Source organism: Physella acuta, unplaced genomic scaffold (assembly GCF_028476545.2).
Source record: "Physella acuta isolate Inbredline_101_S28 unplaced genomic scaffold, ASM2847654v3 ptg000916l, whole genome shotgun sequence".
In the NCBI taxonomy this organism is placed as follows: domain Eukaryota; kingdom Metazoa; phylum Mollusca; class Gastropoda; family Physidae; genus Physella; species Physella acuta.
Window position 1 is genome coordinate 63696 of NW_026732433.1, and position 15734 is coordinate 79429.

A 15734-nucleotide genomic window follows, 5' to 3' on the forward strand; every position below is an offset into this window, starting at 1 on the left:
ATCTAAAAAAGTAAAGTAAATTTCCCTTTTCAAACCTGACGGTCTATGGGGCAAGTGAAGCAGAGTTCACTTGTTTCTGTGACCTCAGCATATGAAGAGCAAGTGTGGTCAGCACTATGCCCAGCCGGCTTTACTTTCCCTAACGTGAGTTAGGTACCCATCAGAGTTGGGTGGACTCAGGGACGGTCTACTGACTTGAACCCGGATTCGAACTCGTTACGAGTTAGCAGTCCAGCTCGTATAGATTATCTGGTAAAGAGAAATCATTGTATAGATTATCTGGTAAAGAGAAATCATTGTATAGATTATCTGGTAAAGAGAAATCATTGTATAGATTATCTGGTAAAGAGAAATCATTGTATAGATTATCTGGTAAAGAGAAATCATTGTATAGATTATCTGGTAAAGAGAAATCATTGTATAGATTATCTGGTAAAGAGAAATCATTGTATAGATTATCTGGTAAAGAGAAATCATTGTATAGATTATCTGGTAAAGAGAAATCATTGTATAGATTATCTGGTAAAGAGAAATCATTGTATAGATTATCTGGTAAAGAGAAATCATTGTATAGATTATCTGGTAAAGAGAAATCATTGTATAGATTATCTGGTAAAGAGAAATCATTGTATAGATTATCTGGTAAAGAGAAATCATTGTATAGATTATCTGGTAAAGAGAAATCATTGTATAGATTATCTGGTAAAGAGAAATCATTGTATAGATTATCTGGTAAAGAGAAATCATTGTATAGATTATCTGGTAAAGAGAAATCATTGTATAGATTATCTAGTAAAAAGAAATCATTGTATAGATTATCTGGTAAAGAGAAATCATTGTATAGATTATCTGGCAAAGAGAAATCATTGTATAGATTATCTGGTAAAGAGAAATCATTGTATAGATTATCTGGTAAAGAGAAATCATTGTATAGATTATCTGGTAAAGAGAAATCATTGTATAGATTATCTGGTAAACAGAAATCATTGTATAGATTATCTGGTAAAGAGAAATCATTGTATAGATTATCTGGTAAAGAGAAATCATTGTATAGATTATCTAGTAAAAAAAAAACATTGTATAGATTATCTGGTAAAGAGAAATCATTGTATAGATTATCTGGTAAAGAGAAATCATTGTATAGATTATCTGGTAAAGAGAAATCATTGTATAGATTATCTGGTAAAGAGAAATCATTGTATAGATTATCTGGTAAAGAGAAATCATTGTATAGATTATCTGGTAAAGAGAAATCATTGTATAGATTATCTGGTAAAGAGAAATCATTGTATAGATTATCTGGTAAAGAGAAATCATTGTATAGATTATCTGGTAAAGAGAAATCATTGTATAGATTATCTGATAAAGAGAAATCATTGTATAGATTATCTGGTAAAGAGAAATCATTGTATAGATTATCTGGTAAAGAGAAATCATTGTATAGATTATCTGGTAAAGAGAAATCATTGTATAGATTATCTGGTAAAGAGAAATCATTGTATAGATTATCTGGTAAAGAGAAATCATTGTATAGATTATCTGGTAAAGAGAAATCATTGTATAGATTATCTGGTAAAGAGAAATCATTGTATAGATTATCTGGTAAAGAGAAATCATTGTATAGATTATCTGGTAAAGAGAAATCATTGTATAGATTATCTGGTAAAAAGAAATCATTGTATAGATTATCTGGTAAAGAGAAATCATTGTATAGATTATCTGGTAAAGAGAAATCATTGTATAGATTATCTGGTAAAGAGAAATCATTGTATAGATTATCTGGTAAAGAGAAATCATTGTATAGATTATCTGGTAAAGAGAAATCATTGTATAGATTATCTGGTAAAGAGAAATCATTGTATAGATTATCTGGTAAAGAGAAATCATTGTATAGATTATCTGGTAAAGAGAAATCATTGTATAGATTATCTGGTAAAGAGAAATCATTGTATAGATTATCTGGTAAAGAGAAATCATTGTATAGATTATCTGGTAAAGAGAAATCATTGTATAGATTATCTGGTAAAGAGAAATCATTGTATAGATTATCTGGTAAAGAGAAATCATTGTATAGATTATCTGGTAAAGAGAAATCATTGTATAGATTATCTGGTAAAGAGAAATCATTGTATAGATTATCTGGTAAAGAGAAATCATTGTATAGATTATCTAGTAAAAAGAAATCATTGTATAGATTATCTGGTAAAGAGAAATCATTGTATAGATTATCTGGCAAAGAGAAATCATTGTATAGATTATCTGGTAAAGAGAAATCATTGTATAGATTATCTGGTAAAGAGAAATCATTGTATAGATTATCTGGTAAAGAGAAATCATTGTATAGATTATCTGGTAAACAGAAATCATTGTATAGATTATCTGGTAAAGAGAAATCATTGTATAGATTATCTGGTAAAGAGAAATCATTGTATAGATTATCTAGTAAAAAAAAAACATTGTATAGATTATCTGGTAAAGAGAAATCATTGTATAGATTATCTGGTAAAGAGAAATCATTGTATAGATTATCTGGTAAAAAGAAATCATTGTATAGATTATCTGGTAAAGAGAAATCATTGTATAGATTATCTGGTAAAGAGAAATCATTGTATAGATTATCTGGTAAAGAGAAATCATTGTATAGATTATCTGGTAAAGAGAAATCATTGTATAGATTATCTGGTAAAGAGAAATCATTGTATAGATTATCTGGTAAAGAGAAATCATTGTATAGATTATCTGGTAAAGAGAAATCATTGTATAGATTATCTGGTAAAGAGAAATCATTGTATAGATTATCTGGTAAAGAGAAATCATTGTATAGATTATCTGGTAAAGAGAAATCATTGTATAGATTATCTGGTAAAGAGAAATCATTGTATAGATTATCTGGTAAAGAGAAATCATTGTATAGATTATCTGGTAAAGAGAAATCATTGTATAGATTATCTGGTAAAGAGAAATCATTGTATAGATTATCTGGTAAAGAGAAATCATTGTATAGATTATCTGGTAAAGAGAAATCATTGTATAGATTATCTGGTAAAGAGAAATCATTGTATAGATTATCTGGTAAAGAGAAATCATTGTTAGATTATCTGGTAAAGAGAAATCATTGTATAGATTATCTGGTAAAGAGAAATCATTGTATAGATTATCTGGTAAAGAGAAATCATTGTATAGATTATCTGGTAAAGAGAAATCATTGTATAGATTATCTGGTAAAGAGAAATCATTGTATAGATTATCTGGTAAAGAGAAATCATTGTATAGATTATCTGGTAAAGAGAAATCATTGTATAGATTATCTGGTAAAGAGAAATCATTGTATAGATTATCTGGTAAAGAGAAATCATTGTATAGATTATCTGGTAAAGAGAAATCATTGTATAGATTATCTGGTAAAGAGAAATCATTGTATAGATTATCTGGTAAAGAGAAATCATTGTATAGATTATCTGGTAAAGAGAAATCATTGTATAGATTATCTGGTAAAGAGAAATCATTGTATAGATTATCTGGTAAAGAGAAATCATTGTATAGATTATCTGGTAAAGAGAAATCATTGTATAGATTATCTGGTAAAGAGAAATCATTGTATAGATTATCTGGTAAAGAGAAATCATTGTATAGATTATCTGGTAAAGAGAAATCATTGTATAGATTATCTTGGTAAAGAGAAATCATTGTATAGATTATCTGGTAAAGAGAAATCATTGTATAGATTATCTGGTAAAGAGAAATCATTGTATAGATTATCTGGTAAAGAGAAATCATTGTATAGATTATCTGGTAAAGAGAAATCATTGTATAGATTATCTGGTAAAGAGAAATCATTGTATAGATTATCTGGTAAAGAGAAATCATTGTATAGATTATCTGGTAAAGAGAAATCATTGTATAGATTATCTGGTAAAGAGAAATCATTGTATAGATTATCTGGTAAAGAGAAATCATTGTATAGATTATCTGGTAAAGAGAAATCATTGTATAGATTATCTGGTAAAGAGAAATCATTGTATAGATTATCTGGTAAAGAGAAATCATTGTATAGATTATCTGGTAAAGAGAAATCATTGTATAGATTATCTGGTAAAGAGAAATCATTGTATAGATTATCTGGTAAAGAGAAATCATTGTATAGATTATCTGGTAAAGAGAAATCATTGTATAGATTATCTGGTAAAGAGAAATCATTGTATAGATTATCTGGTAAAGAGAAATCATTGTATAGATTATCTGGTAAAGAGAAATCATTGTATAGATTATCTGGTAAAGAGAAATCATTGTATAGATTATCTGGTAAAGAGAAATCATTGTATAGATTATCTGGTAAAGAGAAATCATTGTATAGATTATCTGGTAAAGAGAAATCATTGTATAGATTATCTGGTAAAGAGAAATCATTGTATAGATTATCTGGTAAAGAGAAATCATTGTATAGATTATCTGGTAAAGAGAAATCATTGTATAGATTATCTGGTAAAGAGAAATCATTGTATAGATTATCTGGTAAAGAGAAATCATTGTATAGATTATCTGGTAAAGAGAAATCATTGTATAGATTATCTGGTAAAGAGAAATCATTGTATAGATTATCTGGTAAAGAGAAATCATTGTATAGATTATCTGGTAAAGAGAAATCATTGTATAGATTATCTGGTAAAGAGAAATCATTGTATAGATTATCTGGTAAAGAGAAATCATTGTATAGATTATCTGGTAAAGAGAAATCATTGTATAGATTATCTGGTAAAGAGAAATCATTGTATAGATTATCTGGTAAAGAGAAATCATTGTATAGATTATCTGGTAAAGAGAAATCATTGTATAGATTATCTGGTAAAGAGAAATCATTGTATAGATTATCTGGTAAAGAGAAATCATTGTATAGATTATCTGGTAAAGAGAAATCATTGTATAGATTATCTGGTAAAGAGAAATCATTGTATAGATTATCTGGTAAAGAGAAATCATTGTATAGATTATCTGGTAAAGAGAAATCATTGTATAGATTATCTGGTAAAGAGAAATCATTGTATAGATTATCTGGTAAAGAGAAATCATTGTATAGATTATCTGGTAAAGAGAAATCATTGTATAGATTATCTGGTAAAGAGAAATCATTGTATAGATTATCTGGTAAAGAGAAATCATTGTATAGATTATCTGGTAAAGAGAAATCATTGTATAGATTATCTGGTAAAGAGAAATCATTGTATAGATTATCTGGTAAAGAGAAATCATTGTATAGATTATCTGGTAAAGAGAAATCATTGTATAGATTATCTGGTAAAGAGAAATCATTGTATAGATTATCTGGTAAAGAGAAATCATTGTATAGATTATCTGGTAAAGAGAAATCATTGTATAGATTATCTGGTAAAGAGAAATCATTGTATAGATTATCTGGTAAAGAGAAATCATTGTATAGATTATCTGGTAAAGAGAAATCATTGTATAGATTATCTGGTAAAGAGAAATCATTGTATAGATTATCTGGTAAAGAGAAATCATTGTATAGATTATCTGGTAAAGAGAAATCATTGTATAGATTATCTGGTAAAGAGAAATCATTGTATAGATTATCTGGTAAAGAGAAATCATTGTATAGATTATCTGGTAAAGAGAAATCATTGTATAGATTATCTGGTAAAGAGAAATCATTGTATAGATTATCTGGTAAAGAGAAATCATTGTATAGATTATCTGCTAAAAAGAAATCATTGTATAGATTATCTGGTAAAGAGAAATCATTGTATAGATTATCTGGTAAAGAGAAATCATTGTATAGATTATCTGGTAAAGAGAAATCATTGTATAGATTATCTGGTAAAGAGAAATCATTGTATAGATTATCTGGTAAAGAGAAATCATTGTATAGATTATCTGGTAAAGAGAAATCATTGTATAGATTATCTAGTAAAAAGAAATCATTGTATAGATTATCTGGTAAAGAGAAATCATTGTATAGATTATCTGGTAAACAGAAAGCATTGTATAGATTATCTGGTAAAGAGAAATCATTGTATAGATTATCTGGTAAAGAGAAATCATTGTATAGATTATCTGGTAAAGAGAAATCATTGTATAGATTATCTGGTAAAGAGAAATCATTGTATAGATTATCTGGTAAAGAGAAATCATTGTATAGATTATCTAGTAAAAAGAAATCATTGTATAGATTATCTGGTAAAGAGAAATCATTGTATAGATTATCTGGTAAAGAGAAATCATTGTATAGATTATCTGGTAAAGAGAAATCATTGTATAGATTATCTGGTAAAGAGAAATCATTGTATAGATTATCTGGTAAAGAGAAATCATTGTATAGATTATCTGGTAAAGAGAAATCATTGTATAGATTATCTGGTAAAGAGAAATCATTGTATAGATTATCTGGTAAAGAGAAATCATTGTATAGATTATCTGGTAAAGAGAAATCATTGTATAGATTATCTGGTAAAGAGAAATCATTGTATAGATTATCTGGTAAAGAGAATTCATTGTATAGATTATCTGGTAAAGAGAAATCATTGTATAGATTATCTGGTAAAGAGAAATCATTGTATAGATTATCTGGTAAAGAGAAATCATTGTATAGATTATCTGGTAAAGAGAAATCATTGTATAGATTATCTGGTAAAGAGAAATCATTGTATAGATTATCTGGTAAAGAGAAATCATTGTATAGATTATCTGGTAAAGAGAAATCATTGTATAGATTATCTGGTAAAGAGAAATCATTGTATAGATTATCTGGTAAAGAGAAATCATTGTATAGATTATCTGGTAAAGAGAAATCATTGTATAGATTATCTGGTAAAGAGAAATCATTGTATAGATTATCTGGTAAGGAGAAATCATTGTATAGATTATCTGGTAAAGAGAAATCATTGTATAGATTATCTGGTAAAGAGAAATCATTGTATAGATTATCTGGTAAAGAGAAATCATTGTATAGATTATCTGGTAAAGAGAAATCATTGTATAGATTATCTGGTAAAGAGAAATCATTGTATAGATTATCTAGTAAAAAGAAATCATTGTATAGATTATCTGGTAAAGAGAAATCATTGTATAGATTATCTGGTAAAGAGAAATCATTGTATAGATTATCTGGTAAAGAGAAATCATTGTATAGATTATGTGGTAAAGAGAAATCATTGTATAGATTATCTGGTAAAGAGAAATCATTGTATAGATTATCTGGTAAAGAGAAATCATTGTATAGATTATCTGGTAAAGAGAAATCATTGTATAGATTATCTGGTAAAGAGAAATCATTGTATAGATTATCTAGTAAAAAGAAATCATTGTATAGATTATCTGGTAAAGAGAAATCATTGTATAGATTATCTGGTAAAGAGAAATCATTGTATAGATTATCTGGTAAAGAGAAATCATTGTATAGATTATCTGGTAAAGAGAAATCATTGTATAGATTATCTGGTAAAGAGAAATCATTGTATAGATTATCTGGTAAAGAGAAATCATTGTATAGATTATCTGGTAAAGAGAAATCATTGTATAGATTATCTGGTAAAGAGAAATCATTGTATAGATTATCTGGTAAAGAGAAATCATTGTATAGATTATCTGGTAAAGAGAAATCATTGTATAGATTATCTGGTAAAGAGAAATCATTGTATAGATTATCTGGTAAAAAGAAATCATTGTATAGATTTTCTGGTAAAGAGAAATCATTGTATAGATTATCTGGTAAAGAGAAATCATTGTATAGATTATCTGGTAAAGAGAAATCATTGTATAGATTATCTGGTAAAGAGAAATCATTGTATAGATTATCTGGTAAAGAGAAATCATTGTATAGATTATCTGGTAAAGAGAAATCATTGTATAGATTATCTGGTAAAGAGAAATCATTGTATAGATTATCTGGTAAAGAGAAATCATTGTATAGATTATCTAGTAAAAAGAAATCATTGTATAGATTATCTGGTAAAGAGAAATCATTGTATAGATTATCTAGTAAAGAGAAATCATTGTATAGATTATCTGGTAAAGAGAAATCATTGTATAGATTATCTGGTAAAGAGAAATCATTGTATAGATTATCTGGTAAAGAGAAATCATTGTATAGATTATCTGGTAAAGAGAAATCATTGTATAGATTATCTGGTAAAGAGAAATCATAGTATAGATTATCTGGTAAAGAGAAATCATTGTATAGATTATCTGGTAAAGAGAAATCATTGTATAGATTATCTGGTAAAGAGAAATCATTGTATAGATTATCTGGTAAAGAGAAATCATAGTATAGATTATCTGGTAAATAGAAATCCTTGTATAGATTATCTGGTAAAGAGAAATCATTTTATAGATTATCTGGTAAAGAGAAATCATTGTATAGATTATCTAGTAAACAGAAATCATTGTATATATTATCTGGTAAAGAGAAATCATTATATAGATTATCTAGTAAAGAGAAATCATTGTATAGATTATCTGGTAAAGAGAAATCATTGTATAGATTATCTGGTAAAGAGAAATCATTGTATAGATTATCTAGTAAAAAGAATTCATTGTATAGATTATCTGGTAAAGAGAAATCATTGTATAGATTATCTGGTAAAGAGAAATCATTGTATAGATTATCTGGTAAAGAGAAATCATTGTATAGATTATCTAGTAAAAAGAAATCATTGTATAGATTAACTGGTAAAGAGAAATCATTGTATAGATTATCTGGTAAAGAGAAATCATTGTATAGATTATCTGGTAAAGAGAATTCATTGTATAAATTATCTGGTAAAGAGAAATCATTGTATAGATTATCTGGTAAAGAGAAATCATTGTATAGATTATCTGGTAAAAAGAAATGATTGTATAGATTATCTGGTAAAGAGAAATCATTGTATAGATTATCTGGTAAAGAGAAATCATTGTATAGATTATCTAGTAAAAAGAAATCATAGTATAGATTATCTGGTAAAGAGAAATCATTGTATAGATTATCTGGTAAAGAGAAATCATTGTATAGATTATCTGGTAAAGAGAAATCATTGTATAGATTATCTGGTACAGAGAAATCATTGTATAGATTATCTTGTAAAGAGAAATCATTGTATAGATTATCTGGTAAAGAGAAATCATTGTATGGATTATCTGGTAAAAAGAAATCATTGTATAGATTATCTGGTAAAGAGAAATCATTGTATAGATTATCTGGTAAAGAGAAATCATTGTATAGATTATCTGGTAAAGAGAAATCATTGTATAGATTATCTGGTAAAGAGAAATCATTGTATAGATTATCTGGTAAAGAGAAATCATTGTATAGATTATCTGGTAAAGAGAAATCATTGTATAGATTATCTTGTAAAGAGAAATCATTGTATAGATTATCTGGGAAAAAGAAATCATTGTATAGATTATCTGGTAAAGAGAAATCATTGTATAGATTATCTGGTAAAGAGAAATCATTGTATAGATCAGGGGTCGGCAACCTGCGGCTCGCGAGCCGCATGCGGCTCTTTTGATATCAAGATGCGGCTCTCCAGCTCCTTGAACTAATACTAATAATCTTAATAAAAAAATAAAATATTTGAAATAAAAAATATGTTGGTGGCTCTTTAAAACCAGGGAAATTTTGAAAATTGTAACTTTTGGCTCTTCCGTTTCAAAGGGTTGCCGACCCCTGGTATAGATTATCTGGGAAAAAGAAATCATTGTATAGATTACTAGGCATACTGCCTAGCTTCGCTTAGGTTTTCAAAAAAGTTGAGAAATTGAATGATTAATAATTAATAGGTGATTGGCTGTTATGTTAAATGCTTAGGGCCTACATTTATAGAGTGGTATACTTTACTTGAGCCCATAAATTGATGGAATATTCGCAAACTTATTACTCGCAAGGTTATTAGAACTGAAAGGGCTTTCATAAAAAATATAAATCAAATATAATATTAAATTACTTTGCAATTAATTTTACAATTTCAATACAATACAAAACTTAATTTATAACAAAATATCCATTTAAAACAATGCTATACATTATGATTTTTGTTTTTTCTTAAAAAGAGTATACAAAATATTAAAAAATTGTTACATTAAAAAGTTACCGCCCCTGTTTATAGACCAAATGACCAAATCTCGTATAATGAGAATTTCAATCGCAGTCATTTTTAGCCCTCTTCGAGGGCTTTGATGCTGACCAACAGTTTTTCCATACGGCCCAGTCATCTACAGAGGTGTATGCAAAAAATTAGCCAGTTATACAAAGAGTAAGTACCCTAAAATTTGTGTAGAAATTACCCTGTTTTCCCCATAAAATACAAAGATTATATAGGGAAATACGACTGGTCAGTTTTGACCCATTTCCCGATTTTTTCCGGACATGGCTAGTTTTTTGTGACACCCCAAGGCGTTCTCCTACCACCTCACAAAATATCAAGGGGGGTCGTCAGAGGAAAAAAAATTTCGTAATAGAGCTCATCTTAAGAGAATTTCACTCGCGGTCACTTTTTAGCCCTCGTCGAGGGCTTTGAGTAAAACCGACAGTTTTCCCTAAAGGTCAAGCCATTTACCTAAGAGCATGCAAAACATTAGCCAGATGTAAAGACGGTAAGTGCCCTAAAATCCGTTTTGAAATCACCCTCTGTTTTTCCCATAAAATACAAAGATTATATAGGGAAATACGACTGGTCAGTTTTGACCCATTTCCCGATTTTTCCCGGACATGGCGAGTTTTTTGTGACACCCCAAGGCGTTCTCCTACCACCTCACAAAATATCAAGGGGGGTCGTCGGAGGAAATTTTTTTTCGTAATAGAGCTCATCTTAAGAGAATTTCACTCGCGGTCACTTTTTAGCCCTCGTCGAGGGCTTTGAGTGAAACCGACAGTTTTCCCTAACGGTCAAGCCATTTACCTATGAGCATGCAAAACATTAGCCAGATATACTGAGTTTAAGTACCCTAAAGTCTGCGTTGAAATGACCCTCTGTTTTTCTCATAAAATACAAAGATTATATAGGGAAATACAACTGGTCAGTTTTGACCCCTTTACGAAGTTTTCCCAGATATGCCGAGTTTTTTGTGATACCCCAAGGCGTTCTCCTACCACCTCACAAAATATCAAGGGGGGTCGTAGGAGGAAATTTTTTTTCGTAATAGAGCTCATTTAAAGAGAATTTCACTCGCGGTCACTTTTTAGCCCTCGACGAGGGCTTTGAGTGAAACCGACAGTTTTCCCTAAAGGTCAAGCCATTTACCTATGAGCATGCAAAAAATTAGCCATATATACTGAGTTTAAGTACCCTAAAGTCTGCGTTGAAATGACCCTCTGTTTTTCCCATAAAATACAAAGATTATATTGGGAAATACAACTGGTCAGTTTTGACCCCTTTACGAAGTTTTCCCAGATATGCCGAGTTTTTTATGACACCCCAAGGCGTTCTCCTACCACCTCCCAAAATTTCAAGGGGGGTCGTCGGAGGAAATTTTTTTTTGTATTAGAGCTCATATAAAGAGAATTTCACTCGCGGTCACTTTTTAGCCCTCGTCGAGGGCTTTGAGTGAAACCGACAGTTTTCCCTAAAGGTCAAGCCATTGACCTAAGAGTATGCAAAAAATTAGCGAGATATACTGAGCTTAAGTACCCTAAAGTCTGCGTTGAAATGACCCTCTGTTTTTCCCATAAAATACAAAGATTATATAGGGAAATACAACTGGTCAGTTTTGACCCCTTTACGAAGTTTTCCCAGATATGCCGAGTTTTTTGTGACACCCCAAGGCGTTCTCCTACCACCTCACAAAATTTCAAGGGGGGTCGTCGGAGGAAATTTTTTTTCGTAATATAGCCCATATAAGGCGCTGGTCAGTCGAGGTCAGTTTTGACCCCCTCTCCGTAGACTTTTCGGCGAACCGTCACCGGCCCTCGTGTTCTATCGCCCCAAGGCACCATCGTGCCAAATTTGACGCGCCTGCGGCGCCGGGAAGTGCCCTATCGGGCACCCGACCACTTTGCTTTATATATATAGATCTGGGAAAGAGAAATCATTGTATAGATTATCTGGTGACAGAAACGACTTTGTCTCACGACAGTATCCGCTAATTTTAAACAAATTTTAAATCATTCAAATTTTAAACATTTTCTATTCTCTGCCGCAGTCGTTCTTTTTTTTTTTCAAAGTGTTACTCGTTTGCGACTTCTAACCTTAATCAATAGTTTAGTAACAATTAATAAGTCTAATTGTTTAAAGTAAGAACAACACATAATGAGTTTTTAGAGCTTTTATTAATTGCGTTATTCACCAGCCTCTAAAAAAACTATTTATGCTACACTAATTGTCGAAAGTCTCCAAAAATAAATAATTGTAAACACTGTTAGAAAGAGTAGGAGAAGGATTACAGAGCCTGTGCATTGATAGATAGTTAGCTATGTGATGGTAGAAATTTGAAAAAATCAACAACATACACAATGGAAAAACGGAAGACAACAGTGTTACAGTGATAATGAGCTGTCATTCCATAATGTAAGCAGATATGTTACCTAGTGGGTTTATTCAATATATTTAGTATGAGTTAAAAAATAAATTCTTTATTTATGAACTACGTTTTTCATAATAGAACACGCCTCCTCCCCCTAGCTAAGCCAAATGTACATACCATCAACTTGACTAGACCAAATAAAGTTACATGAAAAACGTTTCCAACGATCGAATAAATTAACCTCCCCTCCGGTTTAAGGCACGGGATGCTGATACAATAACAATGACACGTTCTATTATAAGGCGGGTTAAACCCAACACTCTGATAAAAAGACGCAATTTCTGCAACAGCTGAACACATTGAAAACATGAGCAAATAGTTGGACGATCCTGAACATGAACCTTAAACTTACGTTTAAAAAAAGATGCTTAGCTATCATTAAATGATATTCAGTTGCGTGATTAAGGTATTGAGAATGAGACACTTCTGTTTCGATATTGATTGAATTTGTTTTTAACACGAGAGTAAATAAAAACGTCCGCGCAGGTAGGATATTTTACCGTTGCACCTAGCTCTAAAGTTTTCCGCGTATTGTGAGTACCGCATTTAACAAAAAAAAAAAAACAAAAAAAACAAAGCACAAATATAATCTGGTTCCAAATTTAATGTTTAAAATTTTATACTCACTATTTAGGCTTATTTACTCACACGTCGAATAAACAAATTTAGAAATACATAAATATTGAAAATGTTAATGTAACATAGAGTACGACAGACACCCAATAACGTGGTTCGACTGACAAAAAACAAATTTAAAAAATTTGAACTCATTTGTCGGGAATATCCTCCAAAAGATAAACCCCCAAACGGTTTCATGTACCACAACTAAGGACAACGACAACACAAATTGTTGTCACTTATTGTAGCCTTAAAACTGGTTTGAGTTTTTGAAAATTCAGAGACAAAGTTTGAAATGAACGTCTGACACTGTCAAGATACGGAGAGAATGAATGAAAAGATACGATTAAAATTTCAACACATTTTCCTTCGAAAATGTAATTTTAACCATTTTGATCATCCAACTCTATGATAGTCAAACCATTTTATAAGGGAAGAAAGTGATATCTATAACTATAATGTAAGGTAGAAATAAAATACAGACATTTTTTTTCAAATTCAAACTGGCAAGCCAGAGTAAAAGTAAAATGAAAGCTGACGTCGATGGTTTAAATTTGTATGAGAATAAGATCCAAATGCGCTAAAGAGTTAAATTATACCACACACTTAAAACACTTCAATAAAATTTAGGCTATAGTTCACCATAGCAAATTCAAATTACGAATTGTAAGAAATTTTAAAAGCTACGGAACGAAACAAATACATACGTTTAATAAGGCTTGGATTAATAAAAAAAAATAACGGTGTGTTTACAATAGGCAAGAAGAAATAATTAACAGCTGATCGAAAAAAATGATTTGAAACAGCATAATTACAATATACTTTAGAATACAAACAAGAAAGTATAATAAACTTTACCTCCACCATAGTGTTTAGCCTACAATATATAAACAATGTACATGAATTATTATGAATTCGTACCTACACTCACAGCTAATTAATAAAAACATTAATAAATATACATGTCAACTGGCATGTCTTTTAGAGACAAAAAAATTCTTAATTAGATAAATTATAATACATTGATTAAAGTATTTGTGCTAAACGCTTATAAGTGCATGCTAAAAAATGACAATTTAAATTTTTTAAAACTTGTACAAAATATTTAGGTATCCTGAAGTGTGCTAATTTTGCCACATACGTTGCTAAAATAAAGATCTAGTAGTTAGTTTTAAATTAAAATAGCTGTAAAATTTAAAAATCAAATAGAAATGTAAAGATGAATTTTAAACGCAGTTCGTTGAACACGACTTAAATCCAGAGGAACATAATTTCCTTCAAACTCTTTTTTAGAATTCCAATTCACATCATTGCAAATACATAATAAGGCACCTTAAATTAATAAAAGATTTAAATGGGAGTATAAGTAGATTTTTATTATATTTATGTTACTAAATAAGATATAAAAATATTAAATCATTATACAATGGTAGCTTCATTTTCACAGCCATATTGAATGAATGAAAGACAACACACAACATGAAATCGTTTCTTTCTCTGTCTAGGCAGACTCATGAAAGACACGCTCACAGAAAGAACAATTATCGTGAAAGAAAATTATGCCTTGATTTATTTTCGACTTACTCCAACATATTTAGGCCTACATTAATACTCTCCTATGAAATCAGTTCACAAAATGTTTCTCTTTACTAACGTTTTTAAACTTTGATTTCCATTTATTTTACATATAGTAATCTATTTTTGAACATACTGTACTTGGCAAACGATTTTTCTTGTACCATACACATTTAAAAAAAAAATTCTTTATGTTTAAAAAATGATTTTTTTTTGTACAGCTGTTCTTTTAATGACACGTAAAACTTGGCATAGTATGTTTATGTTCAAAATGCTAAAAAAATATTTATATGTGTTATAAATCACGTCCGATAACAATAAAAGTATGAAGCAGATGAGTTCTTATAAACCACGGCCACATAAACTGTGTAAGCCTTCAACTAAGACAAGAAAATATCAACTTTCAGACATACATAAAAAACAACGAGACTGGAGCCAACTAAAATCTTTATAAATAACATGTCTGATTAATGTACAGAGTCAACTAGAAAGTTTGAAAGTTATTTGAATGAGGACCCACGAGAAAACGCACACTTAAAGCAAATAGGATAAGACACACTGAAAATATAGCATTGAGCCAACATTTGATAGAAAGTTATCAACCTTTATAAGAAAGTTTTCAAAATACAGGTACAATGGAGTTATTATTATTCGTTATATATATATATATATATATATATATATATATATATATATATATATATATATATATATATATATATATATACGTAGTGTTAATAGATTTAACTATACAAAATCATTGAGAAATACTCATACAAAGTGTAAACCAATTTTTTAAAATAATTCTTTCTTTTTAATAGTATTAATGTTATGGTAATATTTCTTTTTATCAAATGTTGATTCAAAACCCATTCAATGAATTTTTTTTAAAAAAGGATAAGACTAGATATAAATACATTTCTTCAAAGCTCAGCACCGACTAGTTGTGTTTGTAAAGCTAGCTGCGAGGTGAACACTAGTCTACAAACGCTAGTTGCGCGGCGAGCGCTAGTCTACAAACGCTAGCT